The sequence below is a fragment of the Ranitomeya imitator genome, chromosome 6, assembly GCF_032444005.1.
Source record: "Ranitomeya imitator isolate aRanImi1 chromosome 6, aRanImi1.pri, whole genome shotgun sequence".
In the NCBI taxonomy this organism is placed as follows: domain Eukaryota; kingdom Metazoa; phylum Chordata; class Amphibia; order Anura; family Dendrobatidae; genus Ranitomeya; species Ranitomeya imitator.
The window spans coordinates 387,405,460-387,428,759 of NC_091287.1; the positions used below are offsets into that span (position 1 = coordinate 387,405,460).

At 43.1% G+C, this 23,300-nt stretch overlaps 1 long non-coding RNA gene across 2 annotated transcripts in view; it reads right to left on the minus strand.

The window, feature by feature from the left end:
- LOC138641426 (uncharacterized) overlaps window positions 1-23,300 on the minus strand; it is a 201,782-nt gene that overhangs the window by 55,362 nt on the left and 123,120 nt on the right. The window lies entirely within an intron of this gene.

The following is a 23,300-nucleotide window of genomic DNA, read 5'->3' on the forward strand; positions in this document are numbered from 1 at the left end:
TGCAGTCCCCAACAGAATATAATGCAGTCCTACAGCATTATAGCCACCATGTACTCACTCGCTCACTGATATATATCGTATTCAAGGGTGTGGAGAGCAGTGAATATTCATTCCCTTTAGTAGCGGGCACATGTGATCGCCTAGCAGCAGGAAGCCTGCAGCTGCGGCTACTGTGACCGCTATTAAAGTGAAGTGAATATTCACTGCTCTCCACTCCTATAGTCCCTCCCATCTCTCGGCACCGGCTTCAGTGCATTGTGGTGGGAGCGACTATGGGCGTGGGGAGCAGTGACTATGAATTTCTCTTTAGCAGCGGGCACAGGCTTTAGGCGTAGCAGCCGATTCCTGCCTCCTGTCACCCACTGCTCTTTCTTCACTGGCACTGGGCGAGCCCCTTTGACTCACGGGCCCCATAGCAGCTTCATGGTGTGCTGCTATTAGCGACACGCCACTGGCTGGGGGCAGGGGCGGACACTAATAGCTTGTTGCCCCTGGTCAAGAAATGTGTCTGGGCCCCCCTTCCTGCCTGATATACTGCTTATGATGATGGCAATGGCACCCTGGAGCCTCGGGCTCTGAGAAACAAGTCAGATTGCCCACATTATTACTGCCCTGCAAGCAGGGGCGTACATAGCAATCACAGGGCCCCCGTAGCAAAAGTTCTATTTTGGGCCCCACACCTCTAAAAAATATATACTTATATTTTTTCACTGAGAGGGATATATATATATATATATATATATATATATATATATACATATACATATACACTGTATATATATAGTGTGTTTGTAATAAATATATATGTTACACATAGATACACATACATATACCTTATATGCAAACACACATACTGCAGTGTACATACATACAGATACACATACATATACCGTACATACATACACACCCTGTCCATACATACACACCCATAAATATACCGTACATACATATACACAGATACACATACATATACTGTATATGCAAACACTCACATATACTGTACATACACACAGATACACACATATATACTGTCATACATACATGTACTATACATACACACATGCATATACCGTACATACACACACATACCGTACACACACATACCGTACATACATATACTGTACATACACACAGATACACATACCATCATAGAAACACGCATATACCGTATATACACATAGATACACATACATATACCGTACATGCATACACACCCTGTCCATACATACACACCCATAAATATACCGTACATACATATACACAGATACACATACATATACTGTATATGCAAACACTCACATACTGTACATACACACAGATACACACATATATACTGTCATACATACATGTACTATACATACACACATGCATATACCGTACATACACACACATACCGTACACACACATACCGTACATACATATACTGTACATACACACAGATACACATACCATCATAGAAACACGCATATACCGTATATACACATAGATACACATACATATACCGTACATGCATACAGGTACACATACTCGTACCGTACATACATATACAGTTATATACACAAAGTATACACATACCGTACACACAGACATACACATATACTGTACATACAGTACATGCACATAAACATACATACCGTATATACATACAAATATATCACACATACAGATACACACATATTATACACACAGACATACACATATACTGTACATGCATACACAGACACACAGAAGCATACACATAGATGCACACATACTGTACATACACAGATGCACACATACATACATATACAAGCATATACATACACACATACTAATCTTGTATAGGTGATCAGAGGAGCCTTGGAGGAGGGCAGTTCAGCTGGAGAGAGCTGCAGAACTCACTGTGGGGGATGGGGCACAGAGCAGATAGCACTGATATCATCCCCCTGGTGCTGCTGTGCTGTCCCGTGCAGTGAGCTCCTCCCCCATCGCTTCTCAGTGAGGACGGAGATGCTGCAGCCTGCTGGGGACAGAACAGTGGAGGAAGAAGACACACTGTAAGTCCTGCTCTTCCTCCACTGCTGTCCCTGTGTGCTGTGCGGTGGGGCCCCCGACTGTACTGTAAGGGAGTACTCACCAGTCACCAGGGACGCGCCATGCAGGAGGACAGAGACAGCAGCCAGTGAGAGCTCTCCTCAGTCTGGTGAGGAAAGCGTTCATTGGCCAGCATCTCTCCCTGCATGACACGCCCCCTTTTGAAGTCCTGCACTTCCCGCGACGCTCTCTCCACAGCTGAGGGTGTTGGCAGGATTACAGGAGGGAGTGACAGGGGCCTGATGCTACATGATACCGGGCCTGCCTGCAGGGGCCACCTTCCACCTCTGGGCCCCAGAGCAGTGGCATTGGCAGTATGTCCACTCCTGGCTGGGGGCCCCTAGGGGCCGGGTACTAAAGTATCTGCCGCCCCCTCTCTTCTGCCGCCTGAGCCAAAGAGCTCAAATCGCCTAATGGTAGCAGCATCACTGCATACACTTTTGGCAAAATATTTAGAGATTGTTAATTATTCCAATAAGTCTTTGTCATGAAATTTAATTGCTCTGAAACAATTATCATCTTTAATTATTTTGAAGACTAACTACAATTTTTGCAAACCCCTGTTTTACCTTGGAAACAAAGTTTTTTTTTCTCCATATAATGCTCTAAAATAGCAGCTATTTATATGTTGTATAATTACTTCACAAGAATTTCCAGGGAGCAATATAATTCTTTTAAATCTCCAAAGGTTTAATTCTTAGAAAAGCTGGTAAACCATTACTAATTTTTAAGGTAACATATGCCATTTTTGGCTTCATTTCCATGCATGCACTCAAAATTCAATTATGTTTTAAAATAAGTTGTAAAAGAGATTACCCTGAAATGCCCATTTTACTTTATAGCCTGCATGATGCTGCCAGCATTCTTAAAGTCTTTTTAACTTCAAGTAAATTCTGAATTACAAAAAAATTTAGTAAGCCTAATTAAACTTATCCCTTGGAAATGCTACATTGTATGTGTATTTCTAAATGTGACAAGCAAACAAGAATAAACAATAGTTATTCCCTTTTAAAATAATATGTTAAAGGGAAGCTGGCACAAACAAATTATATCTATGGTTTAAAAAAGCTTTTTATGTTAAATGTATTTTTTGATTTTTATTTTCCATATCAAAACCTGTATTAAAAAAAATAATAGTCTTCCAATTTTAGCAGTCACTACTGTTTTTTTTAGACTTTACCTTTCTGATATAGATGTACAGGGGCCCCCTTATTATAATGAAGACAGGAGGCAGAGATTTCTTCCAGGCACCACAAGCCCTGGAGCCTGGAAGAAATCATTAGCATGAAGACGGAATATAACATTTTTCAACAACAATGGTGTTAATATGAGGCATACAGGTAGGACTACTTTAGCATTTCCATTACCTGTATGCCCATATTAATAGGTCATATACGTCCAGGGGGGTGACAGATTCCCTTTAACTACAGGGCGGGCCATTTATATGGATCAACCTTAAATAAAATGTGAATGGTTGGTGATATAAACTTCCTGTTTGTGGCACATTAGTAAATGGGAGGGGGAAAACTTTTCAAGATGGGTGGTGACCATGGCTGCCATTTTGAAGTCAGCCATTTTGGATCCAATTTCATTTTTTTCAATGGGAAGAGGGTCATGTAACACATCAAACTTATTGAGAATTTCATAAGAAAAACAATGGTGTGCTTGGTTTTAACATAAATTCATTCTTTCATGAGTTATTTACAAGTTTGCCTACTTATAAAATGTGTTCAAAGTGCCCATTGTGTTGGATTGTCAATGCAACCCTCTTCCCACTTAAGACACACTGATAGCAACACCACAGAAGAAATGCTAGCACAGGCTTCCAGTATCCATTGTTTCAGATGCTGCACATCTCGTATCTTCACAGCATAGACAATTGCCTTCAGATCACCCCAAAGATAAAAGTCTAAGGAGGTCAGATTGGGAGACCTTGGTGGCCATTCAAGTGGCCTACGACAACCAATCCACTTTCCATGAAAAGGCTCCGTATGATATAATAGCGCATGAATTGGGAAGTAGTGGACTTGCAGATGCATGGGATGATAAGCTCAAGAGCCCCATGATGTTGTTAATGTACTCATGGGGATCCCTGCAAAGGCAGGCGATACAGTTAACCTCTTCATGTTGTTAAGTTACTCGAGGGTGTCCCTGCCAAGGCAGGTGATGCAGTGTCTCTATTGGGCGTTGTCCACCGCCCATAGAGCAGTTCACAAGAAGAACTCTCTGTTGAAATAAAAATTATCTCAAGCTGAACAGAGATTAACTGAATCTGAAGGAAGACGGGTAGTGCTGGAATGCAGTCAAAAAATTACTAAAAGATAAATTGGAGTACTACCAGAATATAGCTGAATTAGCTGCAGTAAAAGTTGCTCAGTATAAATAAAGGAAAAAGGAAAAAAAAACATTTCAAAGAAGGATAAAACCAAAAAAGAGAAAGAACATAAAAAGGAACCAGCTAAAGTGAAGCCTCTTGAGTGGGAAGATTTCCAGAAAATCTACCCTTAGGAAGAAATGGCTACAATGGTAGCCACAAAAAGTGCAGGAGGGAATTTCTTCAGCCCTCCTAAGGAGGATTCAGACTATGATTCTGATCCTCGGCATAGGTAGCCAGCCAAGCCCCTATATGGATAAGAAGGGATGAAAGACCCTACATCCAATTATCCATATATTGGAAAGGGGGAAATGTACAAAGAGTACCAGCATTAATTGATACGGGGGGCAGAGGCTACGTTAATATATGGAAACCCTAAAAAATTTAAAGGACCCCGAGTAAAAATTTCAGGACTTGGGGGAAGAGTGACTGAAGGAGTACAGGCTCAAGTCACCCTCAAAATTGGGAACTTGCCATTGAAACAATATCCTGTTTTGGTTGTTCCCATACCTGAGTATATAATTGGCATGGACATACCCAAGGGAATGACATTACATTTGGAGCAAGGTAAATAAACTTTTGGAGTAAAGAAAAGCCATATATCAATGCAACCTGTTGTGGTAGGAAAAGTAAAAATGCCCCCAGTGCATATACCTCTGGCTACTAAATTGGTGGCTATGAAACAATATTGATGTCACGGCCACTCCTTCTGCGGCCGTGCCTGCTGCCGGGACCACCGCCGCTCCCCCGCTCATACTTACCCGCTGCGGCGTGCTCCTCCTGCAGGCACAGGTCCTCTCCTTCATTCTTCTCCGCTCCCTGGTTCTCGTTGGGTGCGTGTGCACCGCCCACTCCAGCACTTCCTCTTTCTGATTTACAGGCACGCTGTATCTCCTCTTTGTGATCCAGGAGGACAGTGACCCGGAAGTCCTTCAGCACTCCATGTATATAAGGCATTCCTTCCTCTGCTCCTTGCCTGTCTGTCATTTGTGCTTCTGTGACTCAGGTCCCCCTTTTGTCTTTTCACTGCCTGTTCTGAGTCTCCGCTCTGTCCAGCCAGTTCAGCTTCTCTGCCTTTCCCAGGCTTCCTTGTCTCCTTGTCCAGTCCAGTCCTCCCAGTGTTTGCTCCGTACTCTGTTAGTCTGGTGTCTCTGTCCTGTCCTGCTTCCTTTGTGTCTTCCCCTTCCCAGTGCTCCTTTGGTCTCACCTGTACTCAGCTCTTACCAAACTGTACTTCATCTTACCCCGCTCTGTCCGTCCTATGCCCAGCCTCTCTATTTTGTACCTCCTACTACCTGTCTCTGGGTTCCAACTTCTGCGGCAATAGTGTCCCTTGGGTCTGCCCCTAACGCTCCCTGTATAGGGGGTGGTCTACCTGGTCAGCTCACCCTTGGGAGGTTCGTTGTCGTGGATCTGCGGGTCCATTCCAGGTGTTCCAAAAGATCTCACAATTGAATCCCTGGAGGACATAAAGAAATAGGTGAAATAATTAAAGAACTGGTAGAAGTGGGCTTAATGCGTCTCACAACTACTGCATGGAACAATCCCTTTTGGCCGATAAAAAAGAGTGATGGATCATGGAGAATGACAGTAGATTGTAGGGAGTTGAACAAATATACTCCTCTCCTAACAGCTGCTGTCCCTGATACCATAACAATTGTTGAAAATATTCGAAGTCATAAAGGAACATGGTATGCTGTAATTGATTTGGCGAATGCGTTTTTCACCACACCAATTGAAGAGAAGGGACAAGACCAATTTGCCTTTACATGGTTAGGGAGACAGTATACTTTTGCTAGGCTCCCACAAGACTAGATTCACAGCCCAACTATCTGTCACCGGACAGTGGCAGAGGATTTGGATGGGTTTCATCTTCCAAAAGATATGCAGTTTTCTCATTATATCGATGATATAATGCTACGAGGGTCTGACGAGGAATCAGTTGAAGAACAATTGGCTAAATTACTCTCCCACATGAGATCCAAAAGATGGGAGATTAATGATGCTAAGGTCCAAGGACCATGTCAAACAGTAAAGTTCCTGGGTATCCAATGGAACAAAGGACATAGGGAAATTCTTCTTAAGGCGAAACAGAAAATTTTGAATTTTCCTACATCTAAATCAAAACAGGAAACTCAATCTTATATTGGGTTATTTGGTTTTTGGAGACAACACATACTTCATCTTGGACAGTTAATTGGCCCCACTGTACAAAGTTACACTGAAAAAATATTAATTTGAGTGGGGAGAAGAACAACAAACTGGGTTTGAAATGGTAATAAAAAGCCATTCAGCAAGCAGTAGATTTATGGCCCATAAAGGAAGGAGAAGTGGAATTGCATGTATCAGTGCAACATCAATATGCCAATTGGTCTTTATGGCAAAAACAAGGGGTCAAAAGAGTGCCTCTGGGTTTTTGGAACCGAAAACTACCTGATGCTGAAGAAAAATATACTCCTCTGGAAGAACAATTGTTGGCATGCTATTGGGCCTTGATAGATACAGAGCAGTTGACTTTAAATGATGTAGTGCTGCTAAGGCCACAAATACCCATCATGCAGATGGTAATGTCAAATCCCAAATCCAATAGGATTGGGAATGCACAGGAACAAAGTATTATCAAATGGAAATGGTACATTTCTGAGAGAGCTAAGAGATGTGAAGGAGGGGGTTGCAGTCCTTCATGAAAAAGTTGCTGATATTCCTACAGAAGGACTAGCGCCTTCTGTAGAGACAACAAAAATGGAAGAATCTCCTGTGAAATGGGGAAAACCATACTCAGAATTGACAGAAGACCAACAAAAACATGCTTGGTTTACTGATGGGTCAGCTAAGTATATCAGTGGAAGAAGAAGATGTAAAAGTGTTACATTTAATCCAAAAATAAACAAAACGTTATTAAGAGAAGGTGAAGGGAAAAGCAGTCAATATGCAGAATTGCATGCTATTTTCCTGGCTCTAAAACATAAGCAAGGGTCATAGTGTCATCTTTACACTGATTCATGATCAGTAGCTAATGGATTGGCCACCTGGATCATGGGGTGGAAAAATCACAATTGGCAAATTCACGGTAAAGAGTTATGGGGGAGAGAGTGTGGCAAAATATCGAAGAGATAATTCAAAGCACTAAGAGGAATGGTTTTCATGTTGATGCTCATGTTCTTCTTGACTCACTTGAATGTTTATTTAATTCCCAAGCAGATGCAGCAGCCTCCATCTCTGTTGCAGATACTGAGTCTGATAAAGAAAAAGAAATATGGCTGCAAGGTACAACCATTTGGGCGCGCCAAAAAAGTGGACACTTGGGAGAGAAAGCCACATACTGTATGTCAACAGTTACAGAAATGAGAGGTACCACACACAGTTATGGGACAGTTACCGACCCAGAAATGGCAGATGGATTTTGTGGGGCCACTCCCTGAAAGTAGACAATGTAAATACATTTGTACAGCTGCAGACATATTCAGGACTGATGGTGGGATTTCCATGTAAGTCAGCCACCCAATAGAGTACTTTGCGAACCTTAGAACTGATTACACAATATTATGGTACTCCTTTGCAAGTACAAACAGATAATGGGTCTCACTTTACAGTACAACAAGTCAAAGTCTATGCCAGGCAACACAACATAGAATGGGTATATCATATGCCATATTAGCCACAGGCGGCTGGTCTAATTCAGAGAATGAATGGATTGTTGAAATCCACACTGAAGAAACTTACACAATCAGATATATATGGACAATGAAGAGACAATTTGAGTGAGGCCCTTCAGATAATTAACAATATGCCTATTATTGACTCCATGACACCACTCATGAGAATGCTGACCCATAACTTAAGTATACATGAAGTACATGTAGAAACTTTACTTTACTGGAAACTGTCAGAAGAGGCCAAAATGCCCTATCGTGCTACTCCAGTGGCTGCTGGATTAGATTTACACTCTACTGAGGTAGTTTTAATTACCCCAGGAAAGGTAAGTACAATTTATACAGGTTTAGGATGTAAAATTCCTAAGGGTCATTTTGGACAGATTGCAACTCGATCAAGTTTTGCTTTGAAAGGGGCAGTAGTAATAGGAGGAGTCATTGTTCAGATTATCAAGGAGAGATCAAATTGATTATGATTAATCTAGGAACAGAATCAATAGTAATTGAAAAAGGGCACATAATGGCCCAATTACTGCTAATACCAGTTAATCTGGCTGAAGTAATAGAAGTTATGGCTCCCATAGAATTGACAGTGAGAGGAGACAAATGGTTTGGTTCTACTAATATTACAAATGTTGGAGCTAAAATTTGGGTACAAAACCCTTAAGGACCGCCCTCTCCTGCAGAAGTGATTGCTGTGGGGAAAGATAGAACTCTCCTCATAATAAGACCTGGAGTGGAAAAATGGGAGTATGTTCTTTAAGAAATATGATCTCTCTAATTAAAGATGTAACTAAAAAGTGGAATCCGTGGCACTGTGTACTTGGAAACCCCATTAAGAGTAAAAGATGGAAGGACTCCTGTTAATAATAATCATCCCTGCGGTGGCTGGATGGACGAAACTACACCATGAGGAACCAGTGGTTAATAAATTCCTAGTGCATCATTAAGTGATATCAGAAGCATTAAATAATAATCAATATGCAGATTGTTGGATTTGTACTCATTCTTCTATAACAGCTACAAGTATTCCATTTTTAGCTGTTCCTGTGTTATTGGAGGAGATTTTGATCTGGGATAATTGTTCAGATACATTAGCCAATAATGATACTCGAAATTCTTGATTATGGAATACTACGGTACCTATATCGGTAGTAGGATTGCTCAATCTTCCTTGGTGGCAAGGAAACATGAGTGGATCAAGTAAGACCTTACAGTATTTGGCAATCAAAGGGGAATCTGGGTGTCAAGAAATAAGACTGAACTAACTGACTTGGGCATGATCCCCATGGACAATATTCAAATAAGTTTTAAATCTACTTTAATCACTCCAGATGCTTTTAAACCAATTTTGTTACACAAAGAGTAATTCATAATATATCATGGCCATATGCTGAAATATTTACCAATGGAACTAATGATACTTGTAGTAATATACCTGGAAATCTGATGTGTGATGAATTGTCTGAGTATAGAGCATGTGGTAATCAGAATGCAGGTTATTGTAGTCTTATAGGACAAAGTCTCGGTTGGTGTATGTTATCAAATATTAGTATTTTTGTTGATTTTGCTCTTCAATTGGTATTACAACATTCAGCTTTGTGGAATCTTCCCTGTGGAATGTACTGGGTATGCGAGAATAATGTATACAAGTGGCTCCCCGTAGGAGTCAAGGGAAGTTGTACCTTAGCCCGGCTAACACCTGCTACATTTATTTTACCATATTATCAATTGGATGCTAGGGTATTACCTAAGCATATGGTATTCAAGAGGGCGTCGGATAATAGGCCCAGAGAGTCAGGATGTTGCAGAATACTCCAGTCACATGGAAGCGCACAGGACACAGATGAAAGGATTAAAAGTTTCTTTGTTTATTGAAATCCACAACGCGTTTCAACGGAACAGCTCCGTCTTCATCAGGTGGCAGTATACAGAGAGTGGGCCAGAGTGAGTATATAAAGGAGCACCAACCAATGAGATTTAAGGAGCAATTGTTCAGAACACATGATTAGGTGGGATCACATGATTAATTAAGATACAAGTCGCAAACACAGTTTAAAAACATATATATCAAAAAAGATTAAAAAAACGGATACAGCATAATAATATAAAATCAACTAAAATAAAACCAATAAAATGCATAAAAATAATAAAAGAACGGGGCAAAAATGCAGCCATTATGTGACCTTTTCAATGATGAGATTTAACCCCTCAGGTGCCAGTGTGCCGAGTTTAAAAATCCAATAGCTGCGTCGGACCTTTCTCAATCAACATCTCCCTTAACCGCCAGCCTGGCGCTCCGTTAGCCTGTCCTTTCTGTATCTATTTGCAGAGAGTCAGGATGACCTCATGTGGTACAGATGGGAGTAGAAAAAAACTTTAGTACTCTGTTTGCATATCCAGTAATTATGCAAATGTGGGATAAATTTGCAGAATCTACAGATTATTTAAATGATCAAATATATGCAATATTGGAAATATTGAATACTACTGTTCCCGTGCAGCATCAATTGGTAATAGTTACTAACCAACATACCTTAGTACTCGATTATCTTACTGCTGTGCAAGGAGGAATGTGTCAAATTATAGGTCCTGCTTGCTGTCATTACATAGATCCCCAAGGACAATTACAATTACAAGTCAAATTGGATAATATACAACGACTAAGAGAAAAATACCAAAGAGATAATAATGAAAATAGAGATAGTTAGTGGTCCAATACTTTCTCTTTTCTTAATCCTACTAATTGGTTCAAAGGTATCTGATGATGGTTAGTGGGAATTTTACAAGGTGCTTTTCAATTTATGTTGCTTATTGTTTTAATATATATAATTATTAAGATAATTACCGTATATACTCGAGTATAAGCCGAGATTTTCAGCCCAAAATTTTGGGCTGAAAGTGCCCCTCTCGGCTTATACTCGAGTCAAGGTGGGTGGCAGGGTCGGCGGGTGAGGGGGTGAGGGCGCTGAGGCATACTTACCTAGTCCCAACAATCCTCGCGCTGTCCCTGCCGTCCCACGGTCTTCTGTGCTGCAGCTTCTTCCCCTCTTCAGCAGTCACGTGGGACCGCTCATTACAGAAATGAATAAGCGGCTCCACCTCCCATAGGGGTGGAGCCGCCTATTCATTCCTCTAATCAGCGGTGCCGGTGACCGCTGATAGAGAAAGAAGCTGCGGCACCGAAGACCAGGCAGAGGGACAGCGCGAGGATCGCCAGGACTAGGTAAGTATAGCATATTCACCTGTCCTCGTTCCAGCCGCCGAGCGTCGCTCCATCTTCCCGGCCGGCGCCTCCATCTTCCCGGCGTCTGCGCTCTGACTGTTCAGGAAGAGGGCGCGATGACGCATATAGTGTGCGCGGCGCCCTCTGCCTGATCAGTCAGAGCAGAGACGCCGGGAAGATGGAGGCGCCGGAAAGAGACGCCAAGAGCTGCAATCAAGGGAGGTGAGTATGTGTTTTTTTATTGCAGCAGCAGCAGCGGCGGCGGCAGAGATTTATGTGGAGCATCTATGGGGCACAGTGAACGGTGCAGAGCACCGTATATGGCACAGCTATGGGGCACAATGAACGGTGCAGAGCACCGTATATGGCACATCTATGGGGCACAGTGAACGGTGCAGAGCACCGTATATGGCACAGCTATGGGGCACAATGAACGGTGCAGAGCACTGTATATGGCACAGCTAGGGGGCACAGTGAACGGTGCAGGGCACCGTATATGGCACATCTATGGGGCACAGTGAACGGTGCAGGGCACCGTATATGGCACATCTATGGGGCACAGTGAACGGTGCAGGGCACCGTATATGGCACATCTATGGGGCACAGTGAACGGTGCAGGGCACCGTATATGGCACATCTATGGGGCACAGTGAACGGTGCAGAGCACCGTATATGGCACATCTATGGGGCACAGTGAACGGTGCAGAGCACCGTATATGGCACATCTATGGGGCACAGTGACCGGTGCAGAGCACCGTATATGGCACATCTATGGGGCACAATGAACGGTGCAGAGCACCGTATATGGCACAGCTATGGGGAAATATGAACGGTGCAGAGCACTGTATGGCACAGCTATGGGGAAATAATGATCTATTTTTATTTTTGAAATTCACCGGTAAATGCTGCATTTCCACCCTAGGCTTATACTCGAGATAATAAGTTTTCCCAGTTTTTTGTGGCAAAATTAGGGGGGTCGGCTTACACTCGCGTCGGCTTATAGGTATGTATTGCACTGAATGCTTTGTGAAAAAATCAAGTGTTTCAAAATCAAATGTGATGACTCCTTATATAAAATACTAGCTGAAGAGCCCGGCGTTGCCTGGGCATAGTAAATATCTGTGGTTAGTTATAGCACCTCACTTCTCTTATTTTCCCATCACGCCTCTCATTTTCCCAATCACATCTTTCATTTTCCCCCTCACACCTCATTTTCTCCCTCACTCCTCTCATTCCCCCCTAACACTTGTCATTTCAACCTCACATCTGTCATTTTCTGATCACTCCACTATTTTTCCTCACTCCTCTCATTTTGCACTCACACCTTTTCATTTTCACCTCACACCTCTCATTTTCACCTCATCACCTCAGTATATACATGTTTGTCATCTCCCTTATATATAGTATACATCTGTATGTCATCTCCTGTATATAGTATATACCTGTATGTCATCTCCCCTGTATATAGTATATACCTGCTGTGTGTCATCTCCCCTATATATAGTATATACCTGAATGTCATCTCCTATATATAGTATATACCTGTATGTCATCTCCTCCTGTATATAGTATATATCTGTGTGTCATCTCCCCTGTATATAGTATATACCTGCTGTGTGTCATCTCCCCTATATATAGTATATACCTGCATGTCATCTTCTATATATAGCATATACCTGTATGTCATCTCCTCCTGTATATAGTATATACCTGTAGGTCATCTCTCCTGTATATAGCATATACCTGTATGTCATCTCCTCCTGTATATAGTATATACCTGTATGTCATCTCCTCCTCTATATATATGTACCTGTAGGTCATCTCCTCCTCTATATAGTATATACCTGTGTGTCATCTCTCCTGTATATAGTATATATCTGTGTGTCATCTCCCCTGTATATAGTATATACCTGTGTGTCATCTCCTCCTGTATTAGACCTCGTTCACACGTTATTTGCTCAGTATTTTACCTCAGTATTTGTAAGCTAAATTGGCAGCCTGATAAATCCCCAGCCAACAGGAAGCCCTCCCCCTGGCAGTATATATTAGCTCACACATACACATAATAGACAGGTCATGTGACTGACAGCTGCCGTATTTCCTATATGGTACATTTGTTGTAGTTTGTCTGCTTATTAATCAGATTTTTATTTTTGAAGGATAATACCAGACTTGTGTGTGTTTTAGGGCGACTTTCGTTTGTCAAGTTGTGTGTGTTGAGTTGCGTGTGGCGACATGCATGTAGCGACTTTTGTGAGATGAGTTTTGTGTGGCAACATGCGTGTAGCAACTTTTTGTGTGTCGAGTTGCATGTGACAGGTTAGTGTAGCAAGTTGTGTGCAGCAAGTGTTGCGCATGGCGAGTTTTGCGCGTGGCGAGTTTTATGTGTGGTGCCTTTTGAGTATGTGCAAGTTTTGTGTGAGGCAACTTTTGCATGTGTTGCAACTTTTGTGCATGTGGCAATTTTTCCGCGTGTGCAAGTTTTGCGTGTGGCGAGTTTTCCATGAGGTGAGTTTTGCACTTGTGGCGAGTTTTGCAGGAGCCTAGTTTTTGCATGTGGCGAGTTCTGCGCGTGGCGAGTTTTGAGTGGCAACTTTTGTGTTTCGACTTTTATGTGGTGAGGTTGGTGTATTTGTGGTGAAATGTGTGCTGAGGGTAATATGTGTTCAAGCACGTGGTAGTGTGTGGCGCATTTTGTGTGTGTGTTCATATCACCATGTGTGGTGAGTATCCCATGTCGGGGCCCCACCTTAGCAACTGTACGGTATATACTCTTTGGCGCCATCGCTCTCACTCTTTACGTCCCCCTTGTTCACATCTGGCAGCTGTCAATTTGCCTCCTACACTTTTCCTTTCATTTTTTCCCATTATGTAGATAGGGGCAAAATTGTTTGGTGAATTGGAAAGCGCGGGGTTAAAATTTCACCTCACAACATAGCCTATGACGCTCTCGGGGTCCAGACGTGTGACTGTGCAAAATTTTGTGGCTGTAGCTGTGACGGTGCAGATGCCAATCCCGGACATACAGTGGGGCAAAAAAGTATTTAGTCAGTCAGCAATAGTGCAAGTTCCACCACTTAAAAAGATGAGAGGCGTCTGTAATTTACATCATAGGTAGACCTCAACTATGGGAGACAAACTGAGAAAAAAAATCCAGAAAATCACATTGTCTGTTTTTTTATCATGTTTTTTGCATATTATGGTGGAAAATAAGTATTTGGTCAGAAACAAACAATCAAGATTTATGTCTCTCACAGACCTGTAACTTCTTCTTTAACCCCTTCCCGACCCATGACGCCACGTAGGCGTCATGAAAGTCGGTGCCATTCCGACCCATGACGCCTATGCGGCGTCATGGAAAGATCGCGTCCCTGCAGATCGGGTGAAAGGGTTAACTCCCATTTCACCCGATCTGCAGGGACAGGGGGAGTGGTAGTTTAGCCCAGGGGGGGTGGCTTCACCCCCTCGTGGCTACGATCGCTCTGATTGGCTGTTGAAAGTGAAACTGCCAATCAGAGCGATTTGTAATATTTCACCCATTATAACGGGTGAAATATTACAATCCAGCCATGGCCGATGCTGAAATATCATCGGCCATGGCTGGAAATACTAGTGTGCCCCCACCCCACCCCTCCGATCGCCCCCCCACCCCCCCGATCTGGCCGGTACACTGCTCCGGCTCCCCTCCGTCCTGTGCTCCGCTCCCCCCCGTGCTCGTGTCCGCTCCCCCCGTGCTCCAATCACCCCCCCGTGCTCCAATCACCCCCCATGCACTCCGATCCACCCCCCCCGGTGCTCCGTTCCACCCCCCCGTGCTCCATTCCAGCCCCCCCGTGCTCCGTTCCACGCCCCCCGTGCTCCGTTCCACCCCTCCCGCGCTCCGATTCCCCCCCCCGTGCTCCGATCCCCCCCCCCCCCGTGGTCCCCCCCACCCTATCATACTTACCGATCCAGCCGTGGTCCCGTCCGTCTTCTCCCGGGCGCCGCCATCTTCCAAAATGGCGGGCGCATGCGCAGTGCGCCCGCCGAATCTGCCGGCCGGCAGATTCGTTCCAAAGTGCATTTTGATCACTGAGATATAATCTATCTCAGTGATCAAAATAAAAAAAATAATAAATGACCCCCCCCCCTTTGTCACCCCCATAGGTAGGGACAATAAAAAAAATAAAGAAATTTTTTTTTTTCCACTAATGTTAGAATAGGGTTAGGGTTAGGGTTAGGGTTAGGGTTAGGGGTAGGGTTAGGGTTAGGGGTAGGGTTAGGGGTAGGGGTAGGGGTAGGGCTAGGGTTAGGGGTAGGGTTAGGGGTAGGGTTAGGGCTAGGGTTAGGGTTAGGAATGTGCACACGTATTCTGGTCCTCTGCGGATTTTTCCGCTGCGGATTTGATAAATCCGCAGTGCTAAACCGCTGCGGATTTATGGCGGATTTACCGCGTTTTTTTCTGCGCATTTCACTGCGGTTTTACAATTGCGATTTTCTATTGGAGCAGTTGTAAAACCGCTGCGGAATCCGCACAAAGAAGTGACATGCTGCGGAATGTAAACCGCTGCGTTTCCGTGCAGTTTTTCCGCAGCATGTGTACAGCGATTTTTGTTTCCCATAGGTTTACATTGAACTGTACACTCATGGGAAACTGCTGCGGATCCGCAGCGTTTTCCGCAGCGTGTGCACATACCTTTAGAATTAGGCTATGTGCACACGGTGCGGATTTGGCTGCGGATTCGCAGCAGTGTTCCATCAGGTTTACAGCACCATGTAAATATATGAAAAACCAAATCCGCTGTGCCCATGGTGCGGAAAATACCGCGCGGAAACGCTGCATTGTATTTTCCGCAGCATGTCAATTCTTTGTGCGGATTCCGCAGCGTTTTACACCTGTTCCTCAATAGGAATCCGCAGGTGAAATCCGCACAAAAAACACTGGAAATCCGCGGAAAATCCGCAGGTAAAACACAGTGCCTTTTACCCGCAGATTTTTCAAAAATGGTGCGGAAATATCTCACACGAATCCGCAACGTGGGCACATAGCCTTAGGGTTAGGGTTGGAATTAGGGTTGTGGTTAGGGTTAGGGGTGTGTTGGGGTTAGTGTTGTGGTTAGGGGTGTGTTGGGGTTAGGGTTGTGTTTAGGGTTATGGCTACAGTTGGGATTAGGGTTAGGGGTGTGTTGGGGTTAGTGTTGGAGTTAGAATTGAGGGGTTTCCACTGTTTAGGCACATCAGGGGTCTCCAAACGCAACATGGCGCCACCATTGATTCCAGCCAATCTCGTATTCAAAAAGTCAAATGGTGCTCCCTCACTTCCGAGCCCTGACGTGTGCCCAAACAGTGGTTTACCCCCACATATGGGGTACCAGCATACTCAGGACAAACTGCGCAACAATTACTGGGGTCCAATTTCTCCTGTTACCCTTGTGAATCTAAAAAAATGCTTGCTAAAACATAATTTTTGAGGAAAGAAAAATGATTTTTTATTTTCACGGCTCTGCGTTGTAAACGTCTGTGAAGCACTTGGGGGTTCAAAGTGCTCACCACATATCTAGATAAGTTCCTTGGGGGGTCTAGTTTCTAAAATGGGGTCACTTGTGGGGGGTTTCTACTGTTTAGGCACACCAGGGGCTCTGCAAACGCAACGTGACACCCGCAGACCATTCCATCAAAGTCTGCATTTCAAAAGTCACTACTTCCCTTCTGAGCCCCGACGTGTGCCCAAACAGTGGTTTACCCCCACATATGGGGTATCAGCGTACTCAGGAGAAACTGGACAACAACTTTTGGGGTCCAATTTCTCCTGTAACCCTTGGGAAAATAAAAAATTCTGGGCTAAATAATTATTTTTGAGGAAAGAAAACGTATTTATTATTTTCACGGCTCTGCATTATAAACTTCTATGAAGCACTTGGGGGTTCAAAGTGCTCACCACACATCTAGATAAGTTCCTTTCAGGGTCTAGTTTCCAAAATGGGGTCACTTGTGGGGGGTTTCTACTGTTAAGCCACATCAGGGGCTCTGCAAATGCAACGTGACGCCCACAGAGCATTCCATCAAAGTCTGCATTTCAAAACGTCACTACTTCACTTCCGAGCCCCGGCATGTGCCCAAACAGTGATTTACCCCCACATATGGGGTATCAGCGTACTCAGGAGAAACTGGACAACAACTTTTGGGGTCAAATTTCTCCTGTTACCCTTGGGAAAATAAAAAATTGCAGGCTAAAAGATCATTTTTGAGAAAATAATTTTTTTTTTTATTTTCATGGCTCTGCGTTATAAACTTCTGTGAAGCACTTGGGGGTTCAAAGTCCTCACCACACATCTAGATTAGTTCCTTTGGGGGTCTAGTTTCTAAAATGGTGTCATTTCTGGGGGATCTCCAATGTTTAGGCACACAGGGGCTCTCCAAACGTGACATGGTGTCCGCTAATGATTGGAGCTAATTTTCCATTTAAAAAGCCAAATGGCGTGCCATCCCTTCCGAGCCCTGCCGTGCGCCCAAACAGTGGTTTACCCCCACATATGGGGTATCAGCGTACTCAGGACAAACTGGACAACAATATTTGGGGTCCAATTTCTCCTATTATCCTTGGCAAAATAGGAAATTCCAGGCTAAAAAATCATTTTTGAGGAAAGAAAAATTATTTTTTATTTTCATGGCTCTGCGTTATAAACTTCTGTGAAGCACCTGGGGGTTTAAAGTGCTCAATATGCATCTAGATAAGTTCCTTGGGGGGTCTAGTTTCCAAAATGGGGTCACTTGTGGGGGAGCTCCAATGTTTAGGCACACAGGGGCTCTCCAAACGCGACATGGTGTCCGCTAACAATTGGAGCTAATTTTCCATTCAAAAAGTCAAATGGCGCGCCTTCTCTTCCGAGCCCTGCCGAGTGCCCAAACAGTGGTTTACCCCCACATATGAGGTATCGGCGTACTCGGGAGAAATTGCCCAACAAATTTTATGATCCATTTTATCCTACTGCCCATGTGAAAATGAAAAAATTGAGGCTAAAAGAATTTTTTTGCGAAAAAAAAGTACTTTTTCATTTTTACGGATCAATTTGTGAAGCACCTGGGGGTTCAAAGTGCTCACTATGCATCTAGATAAGTTCCTTGGGGCGTCTAGTTTCCAAAATGGGGTCACTTGTGGGGGAGCTCCAATTTTTAGGCACACGGGGGCTCTCCAAACGTGACATGGTGTCCGCTAAAGAGTGGAGCCAATTTTTGATTCAAAAAGTCAAATGGCGCTCCTTCCCTTCCAAGCCCTGCCGTGCGCCAAAACAGTGGTTTACCCCCACATATGAGGTATCAGCGTACTCAGGACAAATTGGACAACAACTTTTGTGGTTCAGTTTCTCCTTTTACCATTGGGAAAATAAAAAAATTGTTGCTAAAAGATAATTTTTGTGACTAAAAAGTTAAATGTTCATTTTTTCCTTCCATGTTGCTTCTGCTTCTGTGAAGCACCTGAAGGGTTAATAAACTTCTGGAATGTGGTTTTGAGTACCTTGAGGGGTGCAGTTTTTAGAATGGTGTCACTTTTGGGTATTTTCAGCCATATAGACCCCTCAAACTGACTTCAAATGTGAGGTGGTCCCTAAAAAAATGGTTTTGTAAATTTCGTTGTAAAAATGACAAATCGCTGGTCGAATTTTAACCCTTATAACTTCCTAACAAAAAAAAATTTTGTTTCCAAAATTGTGCTGATGTAAAGTAAACATGTGGGAAATGTTATTTATTAACTATTTTGTGTCACATATCTCTCTGGTTTAACAGAATAAAAATTCAAAATGTGAAAATTGCGAAATTTTCAAAATTTTCGCCAAATTTCCGTGTTTATCACAAATAAATGCAGAATTTATTGACCTAAATTTACCACTAACATGAAGCCCAATATGTCACGAAAAAACAATCTCAGAACCGCTAGGATCCGTTGAAGCGTTCCTGAGTTATTACCTCATAAAGGGACACTGGTCAGAATTGCAAAAAACGGCAAGGTCTTTAAGGTCAAAATAGGCTGGGTCTTGAAGGGGTTAAGAGTCTCCTCTTTCCTCCACTCGTTACCTGTAGTAATGGCACCTGTTTAAACTTGTTATCAGTATAAAGAGACACCTGTGCACACCCTCAAACAGTCTGACTCCAAACTCCACTATGGTGAAGACCAAAGAGCTGTCAAAGGACACCAGAAACAAAATTGTAGCCCTGCACCAGGCTGGGAAGACTGAATCTGCAATAGCCAACCAGCTTGGAGTGAAGAAATCAACAGTGGGAGCAATAATTAGAAAATGGAAGACATACAAGACCACTGATTATCTCCCTCGATCTGGGGCTCCACGCAAAATCCCACCCTGTGGGGTCAGAATGATCACAAGAACGGTGAGCAAAAATCCCAGAACCACGCGGGGGGACCTAGTGAATGAACTGCAGAGAGCTGGGACCAATGTAACAAGGCCTACCATAAGTAACACACTACGCCACCATGGACTCAGATCCTGCAGTGCCAGACGTGTTCCACTGCTTAAGCCAGTACATGTCCGGGCCCGTCTGAAGTTTGCTAGAGAGCATTTGGATGATCCAGAGGAGTTTTGGGAGAATGTCCTATGGTCTGATGAAACCAAACTGGAACTGTTTGGTAGAAACACAACTTGTCGTGTTTGGGGGAAAAAGAATACTGAGTTGCATCCATCAACCACCATACCTACTGTAAAGCATGGTGGTGGAAATATCATGCTTTGGGGCTGTTTCTCGGCAAAGGGGCCAGGATGACTGATCCGGGTACATGAAAGAATGAATGGGGCCATGTATCGTGAAATTTTGAGTGCAAACCTCCTTCCATCAGCAAGGGCATTGAAGATGAAACGTGGCTGGGTCTTTCAACATGACAATGATCCAAAGCACACCGCCAGGGCAACGAAGGAGTGGCTTCGTAAGAAGCATTTCAAGGTCCTGGAGTGGCCTAGCCAGTCTCCAGATCTCAACCCTATAGAAAACCTTTGGAGGGAGTTGAAAGTCCGTGTTGCCAAGCGAAAAGCCAAAAACATCACTGCTCTAGAGGAGATCTGTATGGAGGAATGGGCCAACATACCAACAACAGTGTGTGGCAACCTTGTAACATAGTAAGGCCGAAAAAAGACATTTGTCCATCCAGTTCAGCCTATATTCCATCATAATAAATCCTCAGATCTACGTCCTTCTACAGAACCTAATTGTATGATACAATATTGTTCTGCTCCTGGAAGACATCCAGGCCTCTCTTGAACCCCTCGACTGAGTTCGCCATCACCACCTCCTCAGGCAAGCAATTCCAGATTCTCACTGCCCTAACAGTAAAGAATCCTCTTCTATGTTGGTGGAAAAACCTTCTCTCCTCCAGGCGCAAAGAATGCCCCCTTGTGCCCGTCACCATCCTTGGTATAAACAGATCCTCAGCGAGATATTTGTATTGTCCCCTTATATACTTATACATGGTTATTAGATCGCCCCTCAGTCGTCTTTTTTCTAGACTAAATAATCTTAATTTCGCTAATCTATCTGGGTATTGTAGTTCTCCCATCCCCTTTATTAATTTTGTTGCCCTCCTTTGTACTCTCTCTAGTTCCATTATATCCTTCCTGAGCACCGGTGCCCAAAACTGGACACAGTACTCCATGTGCGGTCTAACTAGGGATTTGTACAGAGGCAGTATAATGCTCTCATCATGTGTATCCAGACCTCTTTTAATGCACCCCATGATCCTGTTTGCCTTGGCAGCTGCTGCCTGGCACTGGCTGCTCCAGGTAAGTTTATCATTAACTAGGATCCCCAAGTCCTTCTCCCTGTCAGATTTACCCAGTGGTTTCCCATTCAGTGTGTAATGGTGATATTGATTCCTTCTTCCCATGTGTATAACCTTACATTTATCATTGTTAAACCTCATCTGCCACCTTTCAGCCCAAGTTTCCAACTTATCCAGATCCATCTGTAGCAGAATACTATCTTCTCTTGTATTAACTGCTTTACATAGTTTTGTATCATCTGCAAATATCGATATTTTACTGTGTAAACCTTCTACCAGATCATTAATGAATATGTTGAAGAGAACAGGTCCCAATACTGACCCCTGCGGTACCCCACTGGTCACAGCGACCCAGTTAGAGACTATACCATTTATAACCACCCTCTGCTTTCTATCACTAAGCCAGTTACTAACCCATTTACACACATTTTCCCCCAGACCAAGCATTCTCATTTTGTGTACCAACCTCTTGTGCGGCACGGTATCAAACGCTTTGGAAAAATCGAGATATACCACGTCCAATGACTCACCGTGGTCCAGCCTATAGCTTACCTCTTCATAAAAACTGATTAGATTGGTTTGACAGGAGCGATTTCTCATAAACCCATGCTGATATGGAGTTAAACAGTTATTCTCATTGAGATAATCCAGAATAACATCCCTCAGAAACCCTTCAAATATTTTACCAACAATAGAGGTTAGACTTACTGGCCTATAATTTCCAGGTTCACTTTTAGAGCCCTTTTTGAATATTGGCACCACATTTGCTATGCGCCAATCCTGTGGAACAGACCCTGTCGCTATAGAGTCCCTAAAAATAAGAAATAATGGTTTATCTATTACATTACTTAGTTCTCTTAGTACTCGTGGGTGTATGCCATCCGGACCCGGAGATTTATCTATTTTAATCTTATTTAGCCGGTTTCGCACCTCTTCTTGGGTTAGATTGGTGACCCTTAATATAGGGTTTTCATTGTTTCTTGGGATTTCGCCTAGCATTTCATTTTCCACCGTGAATACCGTGGAGAAGAAGGTGTTTAATATGTTAGCTTTTTCCTCGTCATCTACAACCATTCTTTCCTCACTATTTTTTAAGGGGCCTACATTTTCAGTTTTTATTCTTTTACTATTGATATAGTTGAAGAACAGTTTGGGATTCGTTTTACTCTCCTTAGCAATGTGCTTCTCTGTTTCCTTTTTGGCAGCTTTAATTGGTTTTTTAGATAAAGTATTTTTCTCCCTATAGTTTTTTAGAGCTTCAATGGTGCCATCCTGCTTTAGTAGTGCAAATGCTTTCTTTTTACTGTTAATTGCCTGTCTTACTTCTTTGTTTAGCCACATTGGGTTTTTCCTATTTCTAGTCCTTTTATTCCCACAAGGTATAAACCGCTTACACTGCCTGTTTAGGATGTTCTTAAACATTTCCCATTTATTATCTGTATTCTTATTTCTGAGGATATTGTCCCAGTCTACCAGATTAAGGGCATCTCTAAGCTGGTCAAACTTTGCCTTCCTAAAGTTCAGTGTTTTTGTGACTCCCTGACAAGTCCCCCTAGTGAAAGACAGGTGAAACTGTACAATATTGTGGTCGCTATTTCCTAGATGCCCGACCACCTGCAGATTTGTTATTCTGTCAAGTCTATTAGATAGTATTAGGTCTAAAAGTGCTGCTCCTCTGGTTGGATTCTGCACCAATTGTGAAAGATAATTTTTCTTGGTTATTAGCAGAAACCTGTTGCCTTTATGGGTTTCACAGGTTTCTGTTTCCCAGTTAATATCCGGGTAGTTAAAGTCCCCCATAACCAGGACCTCATTATGGGTTGCAGCTTCATCTATCTGCTTTAGAAGTAGACTTTTCATGGTTTCTGTTATATTTGGGGGTTTGTAACAGACCCCAATGAGAATTTTGTTACCATTTTTCCCTCCATGAATTTCGACCCATATGGACTCGACATCCTCATTTCCTTCGCTAATATCCTCCCTTAAAGTGGACTTTAGACAAGACTTTACATATAGACAAACCACTCCTCCTCTCCAATTTTTACGATCCTTTCTAAACAGACTGTAACCCTGTAAGTTAACTGCCCAGTCATAGCTTTCATCTAACCATGTCTCGGTTATTCCCACTATGTCAAAGTTACCTGTAGATATTTCTGCTTCTAGTTCTTCCATCTTGTTTGTCAGGCCTCTGGCGTTTGCGAGCATGCAGTT